The 15,372-nt window shown below is 45.7% G+C and overlaps 1 long non-coding RNA gene across 1 annotated transcript; it reads left to right on the top strand.

The window, feature by feature from the left end:
- The first annotated feature begins 4,554 nt into the window (after positions 1-4,554).
- On the top strand, positions 4,555-6,438 carry LOC134947915 (uncharacterized). Its single transcript, XR_010182853.1, has 4 exons — positions 4,555-4,626; positions 4,930-5,010; positions 5,593-5,658; positions 6,415-6,438. It is a non-coding gene; the product is annotated as an uncharacterized LOC134947915 (long non-coding RNA).
- The last annotated feature ends 8,934 nt before the right edge of the window (positions 6,439-15,372 follow it).

Here is a 15,372-nt window from a genome sequence, read left to right as displayed (position 1 = left end):
ATGCAATGTATCACAGTGTATCGTGCTGCGTAATTGCAGCGTGTCATGCAGTGTACATTCAGAATATGGTATTGTGCAGTGAGTGTAATACATAGTGAATCACATCGTGCAGCAGAGCCGGCCTTAGGCATAGGCAAACTACAGTAGGCAAATGCCTAGGGCATTTGCTATGCTTAGGGGCACCAGCAGCTTCTGCTGATTAAAATGATATGCGGCATGCCTATATTTTGCGTGACTGCGGCTGTATCTGTACCTGGCTAGGGCCAGCACTGTCGTGCAGTGTACTGTATACACATGTGGTAATTGCAGTTTTTTGTGTAGTGTACATTGTATCATATTTTGCAGGGAAATGTGCAGTTTGTCATATCACGCAGTCGTGCAGTGCATTGTGTGGTTTAATTGCAGTGTGCCGAAATTTGTGTTTCAGATAGTACAGTGTTCTAAGGGATGTTACTTTGGCAGAAATTATTCTAAGGGATGTTACAGTGGCCTAATGTGTTCTGACGTGCATTACTCTTGCATAAGGTTCATGACTGGCAGATCTCTACTTTGTGACGTAATGTGGATATACTACTGCACTACTGTGACGTACAGTAACGTGAATAAGGTGCTCTACTGTGTGACACAACGTGAATCAAGGACAGTACTGTGACGTGAATACGGTGCTCTACTGTGTGACACAACGTGAATCAAGGACAGTACTGTGACGTGAATAAGGTGCTCTACTGTGTGACACAACGTGAATCAAGGACAGTACTGTGACGTGAATACGGTGCTCTACTGTGTGACACAACGTGAATCAAGGACAGTACTGTGACGTGAATACGGTGCTCTACTGTGTGACACAACGTGAATCAAGGACAATACTGTGACGTGAATACGGTGCTCTACTGTGTGACACAACGTGAATCAAGGACAGTACTGTGACGTGAATAAACTGCACTACTGTGACATGACGTGAATAAGATGAATTCAGGTGAGTACTGCATCATCTGTCATGAAATCAATTTGTAATGTAATGAACAGTACTGAGATGGTTAAGGGTGGGAGGGCTGCATGCTGATGTGTGTCATAATGTTTATAAGGGCAATGCTTATGTGTGTTACAATGTCTATAAAGGTAGTGTTCTGTCTAATACCCTGGACCTACTGTACTGTAGCGATACTGTAAGTGTACTGTATGTCACATTTAGAAATGTGCCCCTTAAGTTTTGAAGACAGTACAGTACACTATGCCCTCCTGAGTGATTAGGTGCAGGGTACTAGAATGAACAATTCCATTTATTGTGATGTCATAAAGATGCTGTCAATGTTGAATTTCATTGGCTGTACAGTATGCTGCCATTATACTGTATATATATTTTTACAGGGCTGGTAGCACGACGTCACAGGAGGCGGGACAGGCGACGCCAAGCTGGTAAGTATTGTCAAATACAGTAGTGTACAGTACATAGTGATTTCTATAGTCCCAACCCCCTGTCCTGACCATCACAGATAACTCGCTGCAATCCGTTAATGTTAAGAATGTCTGTTTACAAAACTAAATGTAAATATTAAACACAAAGTATAAATAACATTGTAGATAGCTGAATACCCGTGCTTCGCTACGGGATGAGGATGGTAAATTCCAGTGATAGTTGTTTGTTAATTTACGTTTGTTGGCGATCTAGTATATAGTACTGTATACTTTAAGCATACTGTATCTTGCTTCTCTGATGCAGATTGTTTATTGGCCGGACCCCTTTTTGGTCCTGGATACTGTGCAGTACATGTTTCAAATTGACAGCTTCACTTACAGTACTGTTATTTTTTTTCCCACAGTACCACCACCACCACCACCTGCTGCGCTGCCAGGTATTGTGTAACGAGAATTCTGGTGCTACTGTCATCGTTGTTACACTACTGTACATGTGTCCTGGATACTGTACAGTACATGTTTCAAATTGACAGCTTCACTTACAGTACTGTTATTTTTTTTCCCACAGTACCACCACCACCACCACCACCACCTGCTGCGCTGCCAGGTATTGTGTAACGAGAATTCTGGTGCTACTGTCATCGTTGTTACACTACTGTACATGTGTCCTGGATACTGTGCAGTACATGTTTCCAATTGACAGCTTCACTTACAGTACTGTTATTTTTTTTCCCACAGTACCACCACCACCACCACCTGCTGCGCTGCCAGGTATTGTGTAACGAGAATTCTGGTGCTACTGTCATCGTTGTTACACTACTGTACATGTGTCTTGGATACTGTGCAGTACATGTTTCAAATTGACAGCTTCACTTACAGTACTGTTATTTTTTTTCCCACAGTACCACCACCACCACCACCACCACCACCACCTGCTGCGCTGCCAGGTATTGTGTAACGAGAATTCTGGTGTGACTGTCATCGTTACACTACTGTACATGTGTCCTGGATACTGTACAGTACATGTTTCAAATTGACAGCTTCACTTACAGTACTGTTATTTTTTTTCCCACAGTACCACCACCACCACCACCACCACCACCACCTGCTGCGCTGCCAGGTATTGTGTAACGAGAATTCTGGTGCTACTGTCATCGTTGTTACACTACTGTACATGTGTCCTGGATACTGTGCAGTACATGTTTCCAATTGACAGCTTCACTTACAGTACTGTTATTTTTTTTCCCACAGTACCACCACCACCACCACCACCACCTGCTGCGCTGCCAGGTATTGTGTAACGAGAATTCTGGTGCTACTGTCATCGTTGTTACACTACTGTACATGTGTCCTGGATACTGTACAGTACATGTTTCCAATTGACAGCTTCACTTACAGTACTGTTATTTTTTTTCCCACAGTACCACCACCACCACCACCACCACCACCACCTGCTGCGCTGCCAGGTATTGTGTAACGAGAATTCTGGTGCTACTGTCATCGTTGTTACACTACTGTACATGTGTCCTGGATACTGTACAGTACATGTTTCCAATTGACAGCTTCACTTACAGTACTGTTATTTTTTTTCCCACAGTACCACCACCACCACCACCACCACCTGCTGCGCTGCCAGGTATTGTGTAACGAGAATTCTGGTGCTACTGTCATCGTTGTTACACTACTGTACATGTGTCCTGGATACTGTACAGTACATGTTTCCAATTGACAGCTTCACTTACAGTACTGTTATTTTTTTTCCCACAGTACCACCACCACCACCACCACCACCACCACCTGCTGCGCTGCCAGGTATTGTGTAACGAGAATTCTGGTGCTACTGTCATCGTTGTTACACTACTGTACATGTGTCCTGGATACTGTACAGTACATGTTTCCAATTGACAGCTTCACTTACAGTACTGTTATTTTTTTCCCACAGTACCACCACCACCACCACCACCACCTGCTGCGCTGCCAGGTATTGTGTAACGAGAATTCTGGTGCTACTGTCATCGTTGTTACACTACTGTACATGTGTCCTGGATACTGTACAGTACATGTTTCCAATTGACAGCTTCACTTACAGTACTGTTATTTTTTTTCCCACAGTACCACCACCACCACCACCACCACCACCTGCTGCGCTGCCAGGTATTGTGTAACGAGAATTCTGGTGCTACTGTCATCGTTGTTACACTACTGTACATGTGTCCTGGATACTGTACAGTACATGTTTCAAATTGACAGCTTCACTTACAGTACTGTTATTTTTTTTCCCACAGTACCAACACCACCACCACCACCACCTGCTGCATCCGAGAGCTCCGGAAGTGGTAATAATTACTTTTTGTTACAGACACACTAGTTTCCTACAGTATTACTGTAATTTTTGTATTTTACAATACTTGTCATCTTTTACACACAGACCGCCTCGTAATTGATACAGAGGAGGAGCTCATTCCCATTGATTCGGGGGAGGAAGAGGAGCCAGATTATAGTAAGTACAGTAGGATTTTCTCAAGCCCATTCTTAAAAGTATTGACCAAGTCCACTTTTATTACTTTTCAGGCAGGGAATTCCAAACATGTACTGTACAGTATTTCCCTCACTGTGAAGACCCCTTTTCGCCTCTGTGCGAAATCGCCTCTACTTCAACAAGAGTTACTGTGCACGTGTCCTCTGTGTCCATCTTATCAAAAACCGTTCCTGTGTATTGTCCCCTTACTGTATACAGTATATTTGTAAAGGTTAATCATGTCCCCTCTTAATCTCCTCTTTTCCAATGTAAACATGCCTAGCCTGCCTTTCCTTGTATTCCATCTTCTCAATCCACTTCATCACTTTGGTCGCCCGCCTCTAAACCTTTTGTAGTTCCACGATATCCATTTTGTATTATGGTGCCCAAAATTGTGCATCCGACCCACCCTCCACTAGCCTAACCCTCCAATCATACTCTGAATCCACACTCTGCATTCTGAATGTCGGGATCCAGACAGCAGGTCTTTTAAATACAGTACTGTATGTCCCCTACCGCTGGACAGTCATTCTGCTCCTACTGTATTATGAATATATCTCTGCCTCCTGTAGCACTGTACTACTGTGCAATTTTGTAGTAACTGTACTCTACTGTATTTTGTTTATAATATTTTTTTATTTTCAACTCAGTAATTATTGACAGTGAGGATGAAAAACCCTCTCCCCAACTTGGTAAGTAAACTGCAGTATTGTACTGTACTGTACATTGTGTTAAACCAATGGGTTGGGTTTGCGTGACCAGCAGTCAGGATTCTAGCGGTCAGGTGACCGACAGTGGCATCCTGATTGCAGCAATCCCAACAGGGTGAGGTACGGTATCCTAACCCTCCTCCACTACCCCCTGATTCTGGCCTCGACATTCTCGTCTCTGTGTGCGAAATTTACTCTCCTCCTCCAATTCCTGACTGAATTTTTGCTTTACTGTATTCAACACAGAATACAAAAGTATATTTCATGGATTTTTTGCTTTCACAGGCCCTACACTGTCACAGGCGGTGGCGGAGGAGGAGGACCAGGACTCTACCTCTATGTCCATCACCTCACTGCACCCATTAAGTAAGTCCAGTCCGGTACATCGTGCCTCTGTAGAGCCAGTTTGAGCAAGGAGAGATTGATTGCTTCTTTTTTTGGTGGGGGCCCAAACCAACCAGTCATTTCAGCCACAGTCGTGTGGCAGACCCTGTTTATATAACATAAGGGTGGTTGGGAGGGCCCAATCACAATTCCATCTTGCACCTCTTTTTTTATTTTTTATTTTATTTATTTATCTTTGCATCATGTGATGTTTGGGGAAAATTGTTATAAGGTTTGATGTAAAAAAAAGGTTAAAAAAAAGAGGCAGATTAGATGGGCAAAGTGGTTCTTACAGTATTTGTCATCAAATTCTATGTTTCTGTATGCAGACCCTCCAACATGACCCGCCGCACTGCTCTGTTTCTAGACTTCCCTCTTAATTTATGATTTCCATCACCTGTGTTGAACTAGTTATATGATAAGAAAGCTGTTTCTTCACAGGTGATGGCAATAATAAATTAAGAGGGAAGTCCAGAACCAGAGCATTTTGTACCATGTTGGAGGGTATGTGTATTTCCTGGAATTAACCTTTTTTTTTTTTCACATTAATGTTTTTTTTCACAGGCCCTACACTGGAACAGGCCACGGAGGAGGAGGAGGAGGATGATGATGATGCTGCTGCATTTAGTGGTAAGAATTATTACTGACATTGATCTGATGCCATCAGAGTAGCACTTTTCATCAGATTTTTCTGGCAAATGCGTAGAAATCGGATGAAAATTGTTTTTGTTTGAACTGGTGATATTGCCCATACAGTAGCAACCGATCACATCCCACATTAACATTTACAGTATCTAGTTACACTTACAGACGATAATACAGTACAGTAGGTAATATTTGATTGGTTGCTACTGTATGGACAACATCCTGTTCTAAAAAAAACACCCATCTTACTCAATTTCTCTCTCTCTCTCTCTCTCTCTCTCTCACCCCTTGTCACTGTCTCTCCATTCATCTCTCTAGATACTGTCAGTGATGAATTTCCCATTAGGCACGAGAGGCACGTACTGTACCTAGTGGCGGCATCTGTTTGGGGGCCTCAGTTGGATGCTTACAGTATGCTAATACTGTCATCCCAAAAATTACCACTACAGTAACTGCTAAATATTTTAAGTGTACTGTACAATATGCACATACAGTACTGTACAGTATACATAATTCAAAAGAAAAAAGAGTTGCTACTGTACCTTATTCTAGTCATAATCACCGGCATACGGGTCACTCACAAATTTTCTGATGGTCTCGGTGGGGTCCCTTGGAATCACCATGCCTGTCACAAGCATACCTTTTTTTACCCACCTGACACTGGGCCTGGACACTAGTGTACTATTACTATACTTTTTACTGTATACTGTATCTTATAATATTCTTCTCTTTTACCCACAGACGACGAGCCAGAATACATTTTTGGTAAATACAGTATACTGTACAGTAGCAATAGTTGGTACTGTAATTACAGTATTTTTTTTTCTCCAACATTATTTTAAGTCAAACTGATATGACTAACTGTACTGTATTATCTTTTTACAGTCCGTCGCCAACCAGTGGAGGAGACACCTGGTAATAAAATAGAAATACATAATGCACTGTACTGTATTCTAACTTACTGTAACATGTATAACACTGAGCTGATCATCTTCACACCCTCTGACATAACCTTACAGTACAAACTGTACTTTCTCTCCTTTTTCACCCTCTTCACTCCACAAATGCATGCTGCGTTTCCTGACTACTGATATAATAGTGTGTAGAGCGTAGCGAGGCACCGTGCCCACCGCGTGGCGAGCGAAGCAAGCATGCAAGGGGCTGCTTTCCGCTCGCCGCCCCTGTCGGGATTGTGTGGTCGGGATTCCGGCGTCTGTATTTTGACTGCCGGGATCCCGTCCAGCGGGATTACGTACTGATCTCCAGTCTGAGCCTGCCCTAGGCATAGGCATACTTGCCAAATGCCCAGGGGCACAAGCAGCTTCTGCTGATTAATATGATATGCAGCATGCCTACAGTATATTCTGTGCATACAAAATGCATTACTAATGTGCAGCATTATGTGTATACAGTACTTTGTTGTGTAACATATACTGTAGCAAGGGCACTACTGTGTGGTCTAATGTGAACAAAGAGCAATATGATGTGATGCAATGTGAATAAGTGGGAATACTTTGAGGAGTAATGTGGTACTATCATATGATGTAACGAGAAAAAGAGACACTATTGCATGATATGTTGTGAATAAAGTTGCAGTACTGTGTGGCGTCATTTCAGATTGGGGAATTACTGTGTGGCCTTGCCCCTTCCCAGCAAGAACATGCACCGTTTTGGGATGCACACCGAATGTGCACACTGTTGCTATTTTAAACATACAGTACAGTAAGTTGGAGGAGCACCAAAATGACGACTGCTATGGTTGAGGGGTGATGGTGCTGGGAAAGGGGTACAGGCTCAGAGGCGGAAATAGCATCTGTGCAAGGGGGCAGCATCCAAAAACTTGACTAGGGAATCATATTATTTATGGCTGGCTCTGAGTACAGTCCACTATTATGGATAGTACTCCCTACAACACCACCTACAGTACTGTAACCCTCTTTTTTCTGAAGCGGTCATGAAATGTCATGACTGCTAATACATACAGTAAATGTCTACAGTATTTGTACTGTGGTGTTTAATTCCTTTGACAATTTGTTTATGACCTATTGAAGCTAAACTCTTGTACAGTACTTTATATTTTGAATACCAGCAATACAGTATAATACTGTACCTACAGTATACAGTAATAATTGTTTACTATTTGAATGTGACTAAATGTTTTTTTTTCTCCAATATAGTGCCAATTATTTATGGGGGCCCCAGACAGGGGCAAGATAGGTGGGCTGGCCCAGAAGCGGGCAGGCAGCAGCCCACTTATACAAGAGGTAAACTAAAGCAATGTTTAAATTACCTCGACAGCATACAGTAGTGTTTGATTTACTGTACTGACAATACAGTACTGTACATTGTAAATAACAATATTGTCTAATATAGAGTAAAGTACTGTATTGCCATTACTACACTGTAAAGTATTCAGTATTTGTTTTGTAATACTGTCCTTTTTTTCCCACAGAACAGTTGCAGCGTGCCATCCAGCTCCAGCGGGTGGTGGTCCACCTCCTAGTGGACCACTATTTTAATATTTTATTAAGTTTAATTTAATTTTATTTAATAAAAATTTTTGTTCTTGTACTCCATTGTATAGTATCTTTTTCTACTGTATAAGATAGGCATACTGTACACCATACAATTATCTGGCAGATAATCTGCAAGATCTGGCTGTTTGTAATGAAATTCTCTCCTAATTTAGCTGTGGTGTACAGTACCTCCTGAGTGTGCTGGGGTGCTTTCTGGACAGTTTGGGGTGATTTGGAGCAAGTTTGGTCGGCCATCTGGCCGACATGTGCTGTCGACTGTTTGGCAAACATGTGTTTTCACTCCAGCATGTGTGTGTCAGGCATTTTGTGTGTGTCAGGCATTTTGTGTGTGTCAGGCATTTTGTGTGTGTCAGGCATTTTGTGTGTGTCAGCCATTTTATGTGTGTCAGCCATTGCTGTGTGGTTCCACAAATGTTAGCGTGTCAAAGTGCTGACCACTGACACCACTATTTCACTTTGTACCGCATGCCTTTTGTGGAACCACACAGCCCAGCATGACTTATTGCTGGGCTGTGTGGTTCCACAAATTTTCTTGGAAAACAAATGAACATGAGTGTCTTTACTTTAATACTTTTTTTTTTTTTTCCCCCACAGATATCTATATACACAAGAAAAGAATGTAACGAAGAACAAACTACTTTTTTGTTTTAATTAACTTTCAAACTTTATTTAAAAAAAAACACCTTTTTTTTCTTCAATAAACTTTTAAAAATAGAAGTTTCCTGTGGTTTTTATTAAAATATGAAATGCAAGATGCCTAACCAAGTTGTTTTACATACAGTATACCACTCTTAATTGAATTCCCATCATACAGTAGTACTAATTTATACAGTACAGGAAGTTGGGAATACAAACATTGGAAACCACGTCATGTTTATTTTAAGAAACACTTTATTTACGGACAAAATCATTTGGAACATGTAACATCACACATACTGTACTGTATTGTAATAAAGCCAACATCACACATACTGTACGGTACTTTAATCAAAAGGTAACAGCACAAATACAGTAACAATATCAACTTTAACATTTTTATAATTTATTTTTTTGTGGTGGTGGTGCGGGGTAATGGTTTTTGTACTTTATTTTTAGGTTTTGCTTTTTTGAATTATTTTTCGTTTTTGTCTTTTGCTTTTTAACACTGTCGCATACGGACACCAGAATAGAGGACTGACAACAGCAGCCCCTGGATGGAAACGCAGCCCAAGGCCCCAGATGGACACAGCACAATGGACTCGGCTGCTACTGGATAGATACAGCAGCGCCCAAAAAATCAACAGGAATAAAAGGGGCAACTTGTAACAGGCCCTTACATTACCAGGAATGTGGTGAGCCAAGTTCATGCACTCCCCTTTGAGTAACCGAGCTGCTCCAAGTGGATTCAGCACAGTGCATGCAGCCCCAGAAAATGTACAGGTCATACAGGTACATTGACACAATTTTTTAGCTTCAGCTGTGTGAAGCTGATGTGCTGAAGCTAGGAGGTAGGTAATGATCTGGTTTCATCATAGTCGAGCTTCCAAGTCATTTTCCTCTTCGTTCTCAGCACAGAGTTTATGGTATCCCTTATCTTCCTCTTTTCTGGATCACCAATCCTCACGCGGCGTTCACACCTAGCCATGATGTCATGTACCAGATTTTTGGGCAGCGGAAGTTTGCCCTTGGAACCATCAAAGTTCACACGATTGGCCCACGTCAAGTATTTGTCGTACCGTACATGGTGCTGGAACAGAGAATATGCATATTTCTGAATATGTCCATTTGAAGCTCTGTACAGATGGTCGTCCAGGGAAGTTGAGATGACAGCCAGGGCAATATTGTTCAGAGAGCCTCCGAATGTATTGCGAAGTGGCCTGTGAGCAGGTGTGCTGGTCATCATTGGTGTTCCTGGCAACAGCACACTTGAATCCAGGCCTCTGCGGTCGTCCAGCCCTCTGCGGTCCTCCAGGCCTCCTCTGCGGTCCTCCAGGTCTCTTCTGCGGTCCTCCTGGTCTCTTCTGCGGTCCTCCTGGTCTCTTCTGCGGTCCTCCAGGCCTCCTCTGCGGTCGTCCAAGTCGCTGACTTCGTCCAGTCCGCTGCTGTGGTCCAGGCCTCTGCGGTCCTCCAGGCCTCCTCTGCGGTCCTCCAGGCCTCCTCTGCGGTCCTCCAGGCCTCCTCTGCGGTCCTCCAGGCCTCCTCTGCGGTCCTCCAGGCCTCCTCTGCGGTCCTCCAGGCCTCCTCTGCGGTCCTCCAGGCCTCTTCTGCGGTCCTCCAGGCCTCCTCTGCGGTCCTCCAGGCCTCCTCTGCGGTCCTCCAGGTCTCTTCTGCGGTCCTCCAGGCCTCCTCTGCGGTCCTCCAGGCCTCCTCTGCGGTCCTCCAGGCCTCCTCTGCGGTCCTCCATGTTTCCTCTGCGGTCCTCCAGGCCTCCTCTGCGTTCGCCCAAGTCGCTGACTTCGTCCAGTCCGCTGCTGTGGTCCAGGCCTCTGCGGTCCTCCAGGTCTCTTCTGCGGTCCTCCAGGTCTCTTCTGCGGTCCTCCAGGTCTCTTCTGCGGTCCTCCAGGCCTCCTCTGCGTTCGCCCAAGTCGCTGACTTCGTCCAGTCCGCTGCTGTGGTCCAGGCCTCTGCGGTCCTCCAGGTCTCTTCTGCGGTCCTCCAGGTCTCCTCTGCGGTCCTCCAGGCATCCTCTGCGGTCCTCCATGCCGCTGACTTCGTCCAGTCCGCTGCGGTCCTCCAGGTCTCCTCTGCGGTCGTCCAGGCCTCCTCTGCGGTCGTCCAGGCCTCCTCTGCGGTCCTCCAGGCCTCCTCTGCGGTCCTCCAGGCCTCCTCTGCGGTCCTCCAGGCCTCCTCTGCGGTCCTCCAGGCCTCCTCTGCGGTCCTCCAGGCCTCCTCTGCGGTCCTCCAGGCCGCTGACTTCGTCCAGTCCGCTGCGGTCCTCCAGGTCTCCTCTGCGGTCGTCCAGGCCTCCTCTGCGGTCGTCCAGGCCTCCTCTGCGGTCGTCCAGGCCTCCTCTGCGGTCCTCCAGGCCTCCTCTGCGGTCCTCCAGGCCTCCTCTGCGGTCCTCCAGGCCTCCTCTGCGGTCCTCCAGGCCGCTGACTTCGTCCAGTCCGCTGCGGTCCTCCAGGCCTCCTCTGCGGTCCTCCAGGCCTCCTCTGCGGTCCTCCAGGCCTCCTCTGCGGTCCTCCAGGCCTCCTCTGCGGTCCTCCAGGCCTCCTCTGCGGTCGTCCATGCCGCTGACTTCGTCCAGTCCGCTGCGGTCCTCCAGGCCTCCTCTGCGGTCCTCCAGGCCTCCTCTGCGGTCCTCCAGGCCTCCTCTGCGGTCCTCCAGGCCTCCTCTGCGGTCCTCCAGGCCTCCTCTGCGGTCGTCCATGCCGCTGACTTCGTCCAGTCCGCTGCGGTCCTCCAGGCCTCCTCTGCGGTCCTCCAGGCCTCCTCTGCGGTCCTCCAGGCCTCCTCTGCGGTCCTCCAGGCCTCCTCTGCGGTCCTCCAGGCCTCGGTCGTCCAGGCCGCTGACTTGAACCGCTTGGTGGTGTGTTGCAATGATGGTGCGGCAAACTCCAACTTGCCATTCTTCCCTCGTTTGTTCAATGACTTTCTTCATGGCTTCTACCATCTGTTCCTTTATGCCTTCTTTCAGGCCAGCCACATCGGTCTGCAGCTGATTGACCTGTCCACCAACTTCTGACTCCATATTGGTCACCTTACTGAGTAGCTCCTTTAGTAAAACAGGACAGGTACACTGGCAGTCCTGCACTTTGGTGTTCACATCTGTGAAATGCAACCTTCTTCGTGGTGAATGTGTCATGTCTTCTTGTCCAGGGGTGGCTACATGGTCCAAAAAAGAAGCTTCCTGATGCAGCGTGTTTGTCACGTCCTCTAGCACCGGTATTTCCAGATTCATTGGCTGAACACTGTGATCTGCAGGAGATGGAACAATTACATCATTTGCCACACCACATATCATCTCCAACGTATTATTCTTTGCCTTGGCATTTTTTCGTGGTTTCACCACATTTTCTTTCTGAGCCGCCTTGGCAGTTTTCTTCTTCTTTTGTGGAACTAATGCAGCAAGTTTCTGTGCCACTGATGGGTGGGTTTTGGCACTCCCGTAAAATCTGGTAGTCTGCATTCTTTGTCTTTTGTCTAAAAATATAAAAACCACAATAAGAAAACATGTAAAGCACAGCATGCTAAAAATAGCAAACAACTGTACATTTTCAAATAAAGTGCACAACAGTAAAGTGCAAATACTGTACTGTACAGTATTTGCCTTTTTTCCCTGTGCCTCCCAACAAGAACCTCTGCAGGAGGGACAGAATGCTCTGTTACGGACTTCAGTTTAAATATACAGTATGATTACCATCACCTGTGCGAACAACTATACTGTACAGTAGTTACTGTATTTGATAAGATAGGTGTTTCACCACAAGTGATAGCAATCATTCAGTACTACTGCACATACCTGTAGTACACCGGGATAAGCAAGGTCTATGTACATTACGTTATACCGAGCTGGATCGCTTAGCAACCTGACAAAATGGCCACCGACCGTGAACTCCCAGCACGTGGCAGCGCTTGGATATGGAGTGAGATACAGTATGGTACAGTCCAGGGGCAATGCTGAAGGAGCGTCACAATCCCCTAGCTCAATTACTAGAGCCATCTTAACAGCAGTGTGGGCCCCTGGACACAGCAATGCACTGGGGCCCCTACCCACTCACCAGCGGAAGGGGTGGGGGGAGCTATCAGCGGCAGCTTTGATGCTCCGCGGGGGATAGGGGGGGTTCTATCTTTCGCTCAGTATGTACAGTAGGACCTGGAGAAATAATTTCTGCTAATTATTCCTTTACTGCACAGATGGGGCAGGAAGGAGAACACTAAACTGTAGAAGGGGGCATTGTGCTGAATGAAGGGGCCCTGGTACAGTACATGACTTCCAGGGTGGTAGGGGGTGTTTAATACACAGGGGAGGAGTGGATAATGGAGTGGGCTTAATATTAGTGTTATGGACTGCAATTAGTTTCCTGTATGAAACAGATACAGTACAGTAAATAACCCTCCTTGGAAGTGCATGGGCCCTGTGAGACTTACAGTAGTGTACAGCATAAGGGTCGACTGACATGATGTACAAGCATTACATACAGTACATGTCAGTACTGTATGTAAATTCTTCAATTATTGCCTAACAACAATGCTGCTTACTGTATATTAAATACTGTAGGCCTAGAAATGTGCATCTCAATATAGTAGTTAAAAACACAGGGGCCTATGTGGATAAGCGAGTTCTATGCACACTAAAAATGGCCACCGACCGTGAACCCCCAGCACGTGGCAGCGCTCGGATATGTAGTGAGATACAATATGGCATACATTTCACAGTTCAGGGGGCAATGCTGAAGGAGCGTCACAATCCCCTAGCTCAATTACATTGGGATAAGCGAGGTCTATGCACATTACGGTATACCGAGCTGGATCGCTTAGCAACCTGACAACATGGCCGCCGACCGTGAACTCCCAGCACGTGGCAGCGCTCGGATATGTAGTGAGAGATGGTATACATTTTAAAATACACCGGGATAAGTTGTACAGGCCATGGAGCAATGCACAGGGACATTCATCATTTACGTACAGTATATAAATAATTGTAAACCGTAAATGAAAGAATTACCGGTCAAATACTGTATGACGAAACTGTGTCAATGAGCTGGAACAGTATGGCCTGTGAAGAAGTTTTCGAAGGCAGAAACGGAGAGCAAATTATCAGGAGATTTCTGAAAGGTCGGAGAAGATCCACACAGCAAGTCTGCCTACGAGGAAACAGATTTGCAAAGTGGGTAGCGTAAAGCCTAACAACAATGCTGCTTACTGTATATTAAATACTGTAGGCCTAGAAATGTGCATCTCAATATAGTAGTTAAAAACACAGGGGCCTATGTGGATAAGCGAGTTCTATGCACACTAAAAATGGCCACCGACCGTGAACCCCCAGCACGTGGCAGCGCTCGGATATGTAGTGAGATACAGTATGGCATACATTTCACAGTTCAGGGGGCAATGCTGAAGGAGCGTCACAATCCCCTAGCTCAATTACATTGGGATAAGCGAGGTCTACTGTATGCACATTACGGTATACCGAGCTGGATCGCTTAGCAACCTGACAAAATGGCCGCCGACCGTGAACTCCCAGCACGTGGCAGCGCTCGGATATGTAGTGAGATACAATATGGCATACATTTCACAGTTCAGGGGGCAATGCTGAAGGAGCGTCACAATCCCCTAGCTCAATTACATTGGGATAAGCGAGGTCTACTGTATGCACATTACGGTATACCGAGCTGGATCGCTTAGCAACCTGACAAAATGGCCGCCGACCGTGAACTCCCAGCACGTGGCAGCGCTCGGATATGTAGTGAGATACAATATGGCATACATTTCACAGTTCAGGGGGCAATGCTGAAGGAGCGTCACAATCCCCTAGCTCAATTACATTGGGATAAGCGAGGTCTACTGTATGCACATTACGGTATACCGAGCTGGATCGCTTAGCAACCTGACAAAATGGCCGCCGACCGTGAACTCCCAGCACGTGGCAGCGCTCGGATATGTAGTGAGATACAATATGGCATACATTTCACAGTTCAGGGGGCAATGCTGAAGGAGCGTCACAATCCCCTAGCTCAATTACATTGGGATAAGCGAGGTCTATGCACATTACGGTATACCGAGCTGGATCGCTTAGCAACCTGACAACATGGCCGCCGACCGTGAACTCCCAGCACGTGGCAGCGCTCGGATATGTAGTGAGAGATGGTATACATTTTAAAATACACCGGGATAAGTTGTACAGGCCATGGAGCAATGCACAGGGACATTCATCATTTACGTACAGTATATAAATAATTGTAAACCGTAAATGAAAGAATTACCGGTCAAATACTGTATGACGAAACTGTGTCAATGAGCTGGAACAGTATGGCCTGTGAAGAAGTTTTCGAAGGCAGAAACGGAGAGCAAATTATCAGGAGATTTCTGAAAGGTCGGAGAAGATCCACACAGCAAGTCTGCCTACGAGGAAACAGATTTGCAAAGTGGGTAGCGGGCGGTGACTGAGACGCTCTTTTATTCACATTCAAAAGTACCTGTACAGTATGCTCTGTGATTGGTGTAAGGATGAATGCGCCTA

Source organism: Pseudophryne corroboree, chromosome 8, assembly GCF_028390025.1.
Source record: "Pseudophryne corroboree isolate aPseCor3 chromosome 8, aPseCor3.hap2, whole genome shotgun sequence".
Classification (NCBI taxonomy): Eukaryota; Metazoa; Chordata; class Amphibia; order Anura; family Myobatrachidae; genus Pseudophryne; species Pseudophryne corroboree.
The sequence above is the reverse complement of the archived record's forward strand: the minus strand, read 5'-3'. Positions and strand labels throughout refer to the sequence as shown.